General features: G+C 40.8%; 1 pseudogene; it reads left to right on the top strand.

Annotated features, from left to right (window-relative positions):
- Positions 1-227: 227 nt before the first annotated feature.
- LOC6503290 lies at positions 228-5867 on the top strand (annotated as a pseudogene).
- The last annotated feature ends 6335 nt before the right edge of the window (positions 5868-12202 follow it).

Here is a 12202-nt window from a genome sequence, read left to right as displayed (position 1 = left end):
TCCCTCCGTTATGTCGGGGTCTGTGTAACTGTCCATTTCAAATCTTAAGTTCTCCGGTTTTTTTACTCCAATGATATAACCCATTGTATTTTTGTAAAAGGATTGTATTTTTGCTAAATATAATATTGCAAAATATATCATGAAAAGATATATTTGATATATCAAGAAAATATCAAGAAAAGATCATACTCAAATTCATTAAAAAATTCACTTTAAAAGTGGCGTTAATGTCCAATCTGAAACTATATGTAAGCTTCTCCAGGTTCTAATTAGTTTTATTTTAAATTAATCGAAGATGTGCCATAAACATTTAAAAATTGTGTACAATACAAGTATACTTGATTAAAAATAGAACCGCATTGTATAGACAGCATCGTGATCGCAAAGGTGATAGTATTTATTAAATGTGATGTGAAAATTGCAACCATTTTCAATCCGGATAATCGGCAAGTAATTAGTTAATTCATACAAAAAAGAAGATGCTAGTATGTCCTGGCAGACTTCCAAGTTGCTTTTCAATTTGAACGCAACACACACAAAGATTTCCCGCAAGGATCGCTAGGTGCGCGAGTGTCGCCTCGGTGTCTGTCTGTGTGGATTTCCGCTATTTAGACACGCTTTTCCACTGTTTGCAATTGTTGCTACTGACGCTGCAGCAATTAACATGCAACCCTCCGCTCCGCCCCGTTCGCACTCAACCCCTCGAAATTTTCTGTGCCCCCTCCATGCGGCAGCTGCTGTTCCGTTTTGCGTGCCTTGTCACCATCTTGCCACTGCAGCTTGCCGCCTTCTTGAGCGCGTAAATTGCTACTTCGCGGATGGAATCGCCCCCTTTCTCGGGCTGAAAGTCGCCGGTCTGGTGCCAGCCCCGTTTCCAGCTTCGACGATGCTTGCTGCCAGGACTAGCTCGCATCCCCATTCTTCCCACTGCGTCTTGGCCGGGCCATTGTTTGACTTGGTCATTAGTAAATGTACTTTGTCGCAGCATAAAAAGGAGTTAAGTGCGCACTCTAAGGATTTATGTGCATTACCAAAGAAAGGGGAAGCAATGCTCGATGCTGCAGCCCGGGAACTGCCTTTTCCATGTGTTAAGTGCACATTTTTGATGAATGTGATGGGGGGAGGGTTGGAAGTCGACGTTGAGAAAGTTCCTGTAACTGCTTTACAATTGCTGAACGGGCTGCCACTAGAATTAACAGCCGAGCAGTTGCATTCATTATGCCAGAGCCATGCCAATCATAAGCCAGAGAGAGTGCACGGCGGAAAATATAATAATAAGGGAATAAAGTGTTTAATTTTTATGGTATAGCTACACAAAATTGTTCGCACTCTAAACTTGTTATAGTTTGTATTGAACAGGATTTATTTAACATAAAATTAGTAAAACTTCAGAAATACAAAATTCAAACTATAAGCTTTATACAATTATTGCTATAATATTTTATAGTCATAGATTTTATATTTTATAACATCAGATTGTTGTATTTTTGTATTGATATTTGATTTTAATACTATTTTGTACTGCCTACTTCGCAAAAAACTTAAAAGTTAAAAACCTGAAAAAAGCACCTTCATAATTACAAACAAGTTGGCTTTAGGGTTTTCATTTGCAGGTGAAAGGCATTTAGAATATGAAAGTACATACACGCCATTTCTAGGAATCCATTCACGGCACTAGTCTGCAGTTTATTGTGATAATGCCATGGAGCAGACCCACAGACAGGAAAATAAATTTAACTCAACCAGCCTTCTTTCAACCATTGGCAAATGCGAGCACAAATTATCAAGTTACCATAAATTGGCCTCACTTGGCCCGTACATCTTGCCAATGAAATCAAAGCCACATAAATTGCGCAAATAATTCTGCCAGATAGGTCCTCTTTGCAACTTTTGCCGGCGTCCTGCGAGTGCAGCTGCCACAAAGACAAAGGCAGGACCAGAAGAATCATCACTTACAAACTGACCACAAAGTCCTGGCAGCCACCGCTCCCCCTGACTGGGGAGCCCTTGGAAACAGGCTCGCAATCGATCAAAAGGAATTATGTCTCAACACAATTGTAAATAAATCTTTGCGGCTTGTGGACATCATGTGCATGCCGACGCCCGAGGCGAAGGACTTAGCTCGGAGACGGGAGACGGGATAGCTCAAATCCTGCCCGGCTCACATATATGAAGATTGAGTGGTAATGTGTGCAAATCTAAAGCTTCCCCTTCGACTCCCGTCAGCGAGGTCCGATGGCCGTTCGCTCGCAGTTCGTTGACATGTTGGTAGATTGGTCCTTAGCCGATTGGTTCGATTGCCAGGCCGGTTGAGCGCTTCTCATGGTCTCAGCCTGGAACTGGGGAATTATGTCTAAGTGCCGGAAATTAATCTGTTCAAAAGGAGCCAATAACCGAAACAGTGCATACCCGATGCACAGGCTTCAGATCCCCAATTTAATATTATTCAAGGCGAGTTACTAGTGTCGCCGCCATTAGGAAATCTTCTCAAGGCAAGGAAATCGTGGTCCAGCTGCCTTAGTTGATTCTTGGTTGGGTTTCGGGGAAAATTTATAATGCGTATCGATAATGATTTGTAAATTAAAGCTGAAACAAATTTCCGGCCATTTCTGTGGCGGACACGCGCCCGCCGTTTTCGCTTCTCCCTGTCATCTTGTTTACTTTTCATCTGGGAAGAAAACAACTCGAGCCGGGGTCTGTAAAAAACGAACTTATCGGCGTAATCATTGGGCCACGGAGAGAAACATAAGCTTTCCCATTAATTTTTTTTCTTGTAAACTGCCTCCGCCGAGGGCTTTTTGCAATCAGCACGAACGTGAGCATCTCCGGTGGAGCGGAGTCTGGATTGTTTTGCTTTTGTGGGGCAGGAACTGGAAATTCGATAGCAGGAAATGTAAATGGCCGTTAATGACGTATACCGTATGAGTAACGTGACACATCCCCCCTTTGCTTTTATGTATACGTTATGTGGATAGATCAGAGTTTTCTAATTTGATAATATGATGCTATATCTGAGCTGGAATATTTCATTATTATTTAAATGTTTGTAGCCCCAAGACATTATATATATATATTTTTTTTTTCAAATCGAAGCAATGAATTAATTTTTTCGTGGACCAAATATATGGACTCTTTTGATCGAATCACAATTTCAGTATTAGAATATCATACACTATTACATTTTGTTTATTGAATAAATTATTTTAAAATGTTAATGTACGAGTCCCACATAAATATTTTCAAATAAAATAATTCCAATCCAATGATTCTTAGTTTCTCCTCTCGTTAATATATCCAACTATGAGGTTATAATACATTACAGAATGCTAAACTTTCAAAAGTACCTATTTATTTTTTAAATAAACCAATTATAATTTTTAAAGTATGTTTAAGTAAGGGGAATTGGATTGAGTTTTGATCTTTAACTATATAAATGTATAAAAAGGAATGCACCGTAAATATACATAAATATGTATAATCGGAAATGTACAACAACACAGCATATAGCATATAAAACATAAACAGCCCTGCAGGCGATTACAAGTAATAATAGCCCATGTTGATGAAACACGGCAACATTACAGGAAGTTTGGCCAAATGAGAGAGCACTTGGGCCAACATCTGTGCCTCTTCAGAGGCTTGTCATGTCTATTGTTAGTACTCGATGTTGCCTGCCGGTAGTCCTCGTCATGTCGGCCATTAAAACCGTGTTCGCCATATGCCAGCCATATTCATTTTTTCCGTAGAAGATTCGGGCCCACGCCTCGATTGGCAGGCAGTTGCCAGTAGCCCGGCGACTACGTGGCTGTTGTTTCCATTCCCCGACACGTGAGTCCTTTCGCCGCTTACGGTTATGGTTATTGTCCTTATGTAATTTCCCCTGCCATAATGCACATTGTTGTCGCACATGCAATTAACTTATATAGGTAACGAAGCCCTGGGCCATGGCCTGTTGCGTAAAAGGATTCGGGCCAATTGTCCGATTTGTAATCTGCTTAAAATGCATTTAATTTGTGTTATTGTTACAAAATCAACTGCCATAAATTAAGTGGATTAACCCGGCATATTCAATTTCCACAAATACATCCAAGTCTTTTGTGAGAATTGTAAGACCAAGCAAAAGGTGTACAATATTAATACTTTCATGGTTGGTATTTTAAAAATTAATGTCAATTGTATTCATAACATATTTTTATATTTTATTCTTTAAAATGTACATATATTTGTCAAAGTGAAGGTGTATCTTTTCCAACCATCCGTCGGTCTCAAAGACTCCCCAGTTTTATGTAACAAAATGTCGTAGCCATCTTTTATATGTTTATAAGGTCAAAATAATAGTATAATAATAATGATATCCCCAATTAGAAAAAAAAGAACTGATTTTAAACTGATAAAATTAATATATCTACCATTTGGTGAAATTTCCTATGGCTTTTAAAGTTAATGCGTACCAAAAATCTAATAGTGGAAAACTGAGTCAAAAGTCGAATTAGGTTGCAATAGCTCCTGAACATGTAAGTTTTTGTCTGAATTGATAAAACTTATTTTGCAGATTTCTTTAAAAGTTTTAGAAAAGGATGTATCCCAGAAATATCCCGCTGAAATGGCCGTGGATGCTGTCCTCAATGTGGCTGACATCGAAAAGAAGGACGTCAACTTCGAGCTGATCAAGATAGAAACTAAGGTCGGTGGTCGCATGGAGGATTCCTTGCTGGTTAAGGGTGTCATCGTGGACAAGACCCTGAGCCATTCTCAGATGCCTAAAGAGCTGAAGAACGTCAAACTTGCCATTCTCACCTGCCCGTTCGAGCCCCCGAAGCCCAAGACCAAGCATAAGTTGGATGTCACTACCGTCGAGCACTACAGGGCGCTGCGCGAAATGGTCAAGCAAGTCAAGGATGCCCGCGCCACCTTGGCCATCTGACAGTGGGGCTTCGACGACGAAGCCAACCACTTGCTGCTCTAGCAAGAACTGCCCGCCGTTCGCTGGATTGGAGGTCCCGAGATCGAGCTCATCGCTATCGCCACTGGTGGCCGCATTGTGCCGCGTTTTGAGGAGCTCACGGCCGAGAAGCTGCGAACAGCTGGTCTTGTTCGAGAAATGGCTTTTGGTATATCCAAGGACAAGATGCTGGTCATTGAGGAGTGTAAGGACTCCAAGGCTGTCACCATCTTCTTGCGAGGCGGCAATGCTATGATCATTGCCGAGGCCAAGCGCTCCATTCACGATGCTATTTGTGGGGTGCGTTCTTTGGTCAAGGACTCTCGTATCGTGTACGATGGTGGTGCTGCCGAGATCAGCTGTTCGCTGGCCGTGGCCAAGGAAGCCGACCAGCTGTCAACGCTGGAGCAGTACGCCTTCCGCGCATTCTCTGTTGCTCTGGAGAGCATTCCGCCTGCTTTGGCTGAGAACAGTGGCCTGCATCCTGTGGAGACGCTGTCGGAGCTAAAGGCCAGTCAGGTGACCGAGAAGAAGCCCAGCTTGGGAGTGGACTGTATGTTAACGGGTGATTCGGACATGAAGAACCCCAACGTGGTGGAGTCTCTGCACTCGAAGAAGCAGCAGATCCTTATCTTTACGCAGCTCGTCAAAATGATACTCAAGATCGACGATGTGCGCTCCAAGAACGACGGCGGCATGTAGACAGACATCGATCCACTAACACCTTACACATCAGTCAGCACCCGACAGATTCAGATTCGCATCCCCTTCTCGCTTTGCTAAACTCCTCACGATCAAGAACACCCGCGCAACGTCTCATCTCTATGTATATCTGTATTAATTGATTACGTTTATTAACGTTCCAAGTTCTTTGGAAAAGAAACAAATTACATTAAAACAAGGGACTCTTCCTGGTCAAATAAACCAACTGTAGTCCTTGCAGTTAAGGGCATACAGTTTGGTTATTTTTGCTGCTGTGTATTCAACTTTAGTGCAAAGCCCGCAGGGCCCGCAGAACCATATAGGATATTTTCCGTTTGCTGACAGTGGCAGCCAAATGCTGCCGAAAAGGCCAAAAGTCTGGCCAAAGTTTGGGGCTGGGGGATCTTTATCCACTAACCGCAGTTTATTTTTCGGGGCAGTTTGTGGAGAAAAACAGAAAGTGAATAAGTTGTTGCTTGTTGTTGGAATTCGAGTATATACTGTGCTGGCACCAACTCCCCGAGAAGAGTTGTTATTAAAACAATCTAGGGCGGACACAGCCCCCTGGTGGGTTATTTTCAGTCCCAGTTTGCAAGCAAACATACATAGGTTCTAGAAGGAATAACTCAATTTGATTTGTTTGGGGGCAAGGATAATCATGTTAGACACGATCGCAGGAGACTAGAGACCCCATTGGCTAGGCCTCCAAATACGATTTTAATAATGTACCCTGAAAAAGCTATGTCGTGTCTGCCGCCACTCTTAGCCTTAATAATGCCCAAAAGCATTTTACCAAAATTGAAAACTCGTGCAAATAATTTGCATAATGTACGAGACAAACTCGGCTCACTCGGTTAGTGCGAACGAGAATTGCTTCTTGTTCTTTTCTGTTATCAACACGCTTCCAGCCCGGCTCACATTTGTTTTGCGTTATTTATCATCCATATAAATGTATATAAATTATATAATATAACTCGTATGAATGTAGATTATGTCAAATGCGCGCCGTGGTCACAAGCTAAGGGGATGGAAACAAACCATGGGGATAAACGTACATTTCACACTTTTTCAATCCCAACCAGCATCTTTGGAGCGCATCTATGAATAGTTGCATTTTTCCTAATGTTTTAATGTTATTATCCTATTAATGTTTTAATGTATTAATGTTTTCCTAATGTTCCTTTTGTTTTTAATTTTTCTGTTCATAAAAAATAAATCAAATGTCAATAGCAATTTATACCTACTTTTTCCGAAGACCCTACTTATGAAATACTTCAATTTTAATTATTTTTTACCCAATTTTATATTGTCTTTTTAGTATTTCAAGATTAGGGGTTCTAGTAGCTTTTTTATTTTTTTGATACAATTTTTTTTTGGTCTTGCATCAGGATTTTTTACAAACATTTATGGCAGGACTTAAAACATAAATTAGCTCGAAAACTAACCACTACAGAAACTTATTTAACATGCCCGGCGGCGGATGTATTTCATTTGGAAAGTGAAACTAGCCCTTAGTTGTTGGCCTGCTGGCGGTACTGGCTATTAAGTACTCGACCTGGTTCCCCTATTAATGCTACTCGCATGGCTTATAAATAAACGTAAAATGAAGGAAAATACTGCCGCAAAAATGCCCAAGTGACAAGAATGAGTTTTGCATTTTAATTCATTCCCCTCGGATTCTAACAGCCCCTGCTTCGTGGACTTAGGTTGCAATTTATTTATATTGTGGGACCTGTCCAAGCCACCTATCCTAGTCCTTCTCGGCATGTCCCAGACTTTGTCTTTTCTGGCCGTGGCTCACCCTCTGACCTGACTTTTGCCATTGGCAAAGCTTCAATAATTGCTGCCAAATTGCAGGCGAAGAAGTCAGCCCTGCGGCAAATGGCTGGTCGAGAGAAACTTAATTGAAGTGTAAGCTGTTGAAGATGGAAGCTGCATGCTACATCCTCCTGCCGCCCGCCCTCTATCAGTTTTCCGGCATTTTTCCCAAGAGAAGCCAGGTCACGTCAAGCGAAAAAGAAAAATAAGAATAAAAAAGTAAATGTAAAAAACGAGGAAAATTGTGCAAACCCGAAGCCGGGGCTCTAATGGATTAATTTACTTTGTCACAGTGCCAAAGCACTTGAAATTGGAAGGCATCAAGGCGTGTAAAAGGTTTTTGTGGCATGCCACACCTCCCTCACTGGTAGCTCTTGCCACTAGTGTGGATTTGGGAAATCGCCGCTTAAACGACGACACTCGTTTGTGAGCCTAATTGAAATGCTGATGAAAAGAAAATTGTTGTTTAAAAACAATAATCAAAAGTGGAAAACTCCGGCGAGTGTTCCCCACACACTCCTTCACTCGCACCCACGCCCACAACAGCTCTCGCACGCAAACACCTTTGTGTTGACGGAAAAACAGAAACGAAACCAAAACAAACAAAGCCGAAAACAACAAAGCGCCACCCAAAAGGCGGAAACAGTGTTGCTGGCCATGCTTTTTGCCCAATGTCCCAACTAGCTTGTTAGCCGGAAAGTCTACCCTCTCAGCCCGTGCAGGCTCTTGTTTTCTATTTATAGAAACAACTACCTTAATTTTTGAAATGGTAAAGTAATAATGAAGAATTTGATTAATATGCGTCAAAGTTGAATACACTGATGCATTATGACTCTTTATTTAGTTTTTAGGATTTAATGCTGTTTAAATTGAAAATATTCTTTATTATAAAATTTACTAAATAATTAAAGTTGTAATATTAGGCCGAGTTTACATATATACGTTGAAAAAGAAAATTCCAAGTGAAAATAATTCTGTTAAGCTTAGAGTAACCCTCGAGTATACCCCGACTGGGCCCCATACATACAGTTTTAGGCGTTCTCGGTTGCCGGTTGCCATATGTTGGTCAAAATAAATTGAAGTGGTTTTCCCCGTTTAGACCACACCCCTCCCCACCCGATTTACAAAAACGTATTTTAGCCTGTGTAGCTGCAGAATGCCTCCACCCACACGCCTGCGTTTTTGGCGAGGAAGCCGCAAGCATTTAGCAAGCGACGCCTTACCGTTTGCAACACTATTTCAAAGGACGAGATAAAAAGCCCAGGACAACGAGATGGCAATTTCAGCATTAAATTAGGTGACTTCCGGCCAGCCGACCCTCTATCCCGGCCGGCCAGGTGGGACAGCTTAGCCCTTGCGACAAGGATCGCCTTCATGTTCCCGCATGTAAAGTAGTTTTTATGTGGTCCACCTTCCCGCCCAAAGCGGCTGGAAACCACCCGCTGGGCTGTTGTGAGTGCATCATTAATTTTAATTTGTATTGCCCCAGCCGACAACATGGCCAACTGGCAGCCACGAAAGCCTTACCAGCCTTGCTGGCCTCGGCAGCAGCCCAAGGACACCCAGGACACTCGGCCATCCAACATTTATAACCCGTCCTCGGCCCGGTGGTCTGTCCCTGCCGGCAACCGCAATCCGACAACGTCACTTGCATGGCTGTTTAGTTTCACTTAAAGGACCTCTTTGTTGTCTCCCTTGACGCCCTTGCCTTCCAGTTGGCCTTTTATACATTCTTTTTTTCCCTGCATGCGCACCCTTTCCACTTTCAGCGGGAGACCTCGGAGTGCAAAGCCTGAAATGGGTTATTATAAAATGTGTGGAAATTTGCGAAACCTGTGGAATATTTTAGACTGAAATTTCGGGCAAATCAACCACAAATTATCTTAGTTCCACATCTTAGTTTATTTAAACTTTAACAAACCCATCTCGACGACCAAACAAAATATATTTTTCGGCCTTTTATTAGAATAATCAATTGGATTGGATTTCTCGCAAAATGAATTTCAGTGGTAAGCTCGGAATAAAACATTTTTGGCTAGCAAATAAAATGCGGAGAGAAAAATGGCATGCTGTATCAATTTTATTTGATTTTTCCGAATTCAAAAAACAAATAAAACCAATCACTGCAAATGGCCTAACAAAATTTAATAAAGTTTGTGATAAAGATTTTATTCAAGTTGCCGCCAACATAAATGCTTTCTTTCATTCCTTCAAGATTTTTTTGTTTTTTCAGTAAACTCCAATTGGCTTTAACTTAATCATCTGTTCAGCTTCATCTGTTCCCGAATCAATAAACTGCCCTCCGCATGCCTTAATTCGAGCCCCAGCAATTAGGAAACTTTTAGGCGGTATACTAATCCACTGTCATCCCAATGGAATCACTAAACATTTAGCACCGATTTCGCAGGATGGAAGCCGATAATTAGTGAAGGTTTTTCCGGCCCAACTCATTCTCATTATGACAAAGTTGAGACCAAGGGTGTAAGTTTCCTCAGATAATCGTGAAAAAACTTTTATATGGGAAATAGTTTCCACACTAAGGACTTTCATGTGAGGCATTTTGGTTTTGGATTTTTTGTTTTTTTGTTTAGATATAGTAATCATATAAAAAAACCTCTTGACGAGGTTAAGTACCGGTGACGAACCTGCATGCGAAACCCAAAATATCTGATATCAATTTTAGTGACGATAATATGCTATATAGGTATACAAAATTGCATATAAAAAATATTTTTGTTCGGCACGTGACTGATTTTTATACCCTTGCAGAGGGTATTATAATTTTGGTCAAAAGTGTGCAACGCAGCGAAGGAGACCTCTCCGACCCTATAAAGTATATATATTCTCGATCAGGATCACCTCCTGAGTCGATATGAGCATGTCTGTCTGTCCGTCTGTCCGTCGGTCCGTCTGTCCGTCTGTCTGTTTCTACGCAAACTAGTCTCTCAGTTTTAGAGCTGAATCGAGTTGAAACTTTGCACACACCCTTCTTTCCTTTGCAGGCAGTATATAAGTCGGAACGGCCGGGATCGGTCGACTATATCCTATAGCTGCCATATAACTGATTGATCGGAAATGCCATAACTTTGGTGTTTTTTAAGTTAGAGGGTTGGGAGTTTCTACACATGTTATATTTGACCAAAATATCTTATGTACAAAATTTCGTAAGGATCGGCCGACTATATCCTATAGCTGTCATAGAACGATCGAAATTGGCATAACTTTGGTGTTTTTTAAGTTAGAAAGATGGGATTTGGTAGAGATTCTATTTTGGGAAAAACAATCTGATTTGTCGAATTTCATAAGGATCGGCCAACTATATCCTATAGATGCCATATAACTGATTGATCGGAAATGCTATAACTTCGTTGTTTTTCAAGTTAGAAGGATGGGACTTTCTGTGCATTCTAATTTGGGCCAACTTATATGATCTGCTAAATGTCATCAGGATCGGCCGTCTATATCCTATAGCTGTCATATAACTGATTGATCGGAAATGCTATAACTTCGTTGTTTTTCAAGTTAGAAGGATGGGAGTTTCAATGGATTCCTCTTTTGGCAAAATAATTCGATTTGCCAAGTTTCATAAGGATCGGCCAACTATATACGATCCGCTGTATATCTAATAATATAAGATGCGTGGCGCCACCTAGCGGACTGCGACTCAACTGCAAGGGTATATAAACTTCGGCTCCGCCCGAAGTTAGCTTTCCTTTCTTGTTTTTTGTTTTTCTTGCACGTGCCGAACAAGAATATTTTTTATATGCAATTTTGTACACCTATATAGCATATTATCGTCACTAAAATTGATATCAGATATTTTGGGTTTCGCATGCAGGTTCGTCACTCGTCAAGAGGTTTTTTTATATGATATCAGTTGTTTTTTTGTATATATTGATCTTCAATTATTTAAAACAGAACGCATAATATATAGAATATATATATATGGAAGTAACCTCTGGACAGGCGATTCACACAGTTAGCGATACTTTAATTGTAAGGATAAACATCAAAACTCTTTTTTTTTTTTAACTCTATAGATTTTGACATTCAAGACGGTGGAATAATTAAAAACCTTTCCAAAGACGTAAAGAATTTTTCGATAGCTTCAGTGGCTCTGAAGTTATACGTATTTTTATACCCTTGCATAGGGTATTATAATTTTGGTCAAAAGTGTGCAACGCAGTGAAGGAGACATCTCCGACCCTATAAAGTATATATATTCTTGATCAGGATCACCTCCTGAGTCGATATGAGCATGTCCGTCTGTCCGTCTGTCCGTTTCTACGCAAACTAGTCTCTCAGTTTTAAATTTATCGAGTTGAAACTTTGCACACATCCTTCTTTCCTTTGCAGGCAGTATATAAGTCGGAACGGCCGGGATCGGTCGACTATATCCTATAGCTGGCATATAACTGATTGATCGGAAATGCCATAACTTTGGTGTTTTTTAAGTTAGAGGGTTGGGACTTTCCACACATGTTATATTTGACCAAAATATCTTGTGTACAAAATTTCATAAGGGTCGGCCTATAGCTGTCATAGAACGATCGAAATTGGCATAACTTTGGTGTTTTTTAAGTTAGAAAGATGGGATTTGGTGCATATTGTATTTTGGGAAAAATAATTCAATATGCCAAATTTCATAAGGATCGGCCGACTATATACGATCCGCTACACATCTAATAATATAAGATGCCTGGCGCCACCTAGCGGACTGCGAGTGAACTGCAAGGGTAT

Source organism: Drosophila ananassae, chromosome 3R (assembly GCF_017639315.1).
Source record: "Drosophila ananassae strain 14024-0371.13 chromosome 3R, ASM1763931v2, whole genome shotgun sequence".
Taxonomy (NCBI): Eukaryota; Metazoa; Arthropoda; class Insecta; order Diptera; family Drosophilidae; genus Drosophila; species Drosophila ananassae.
Note: the sequence above shows the minus strand (reverse complement) of the source record. Positions and strands in the feature narration are given on the sequence as shown.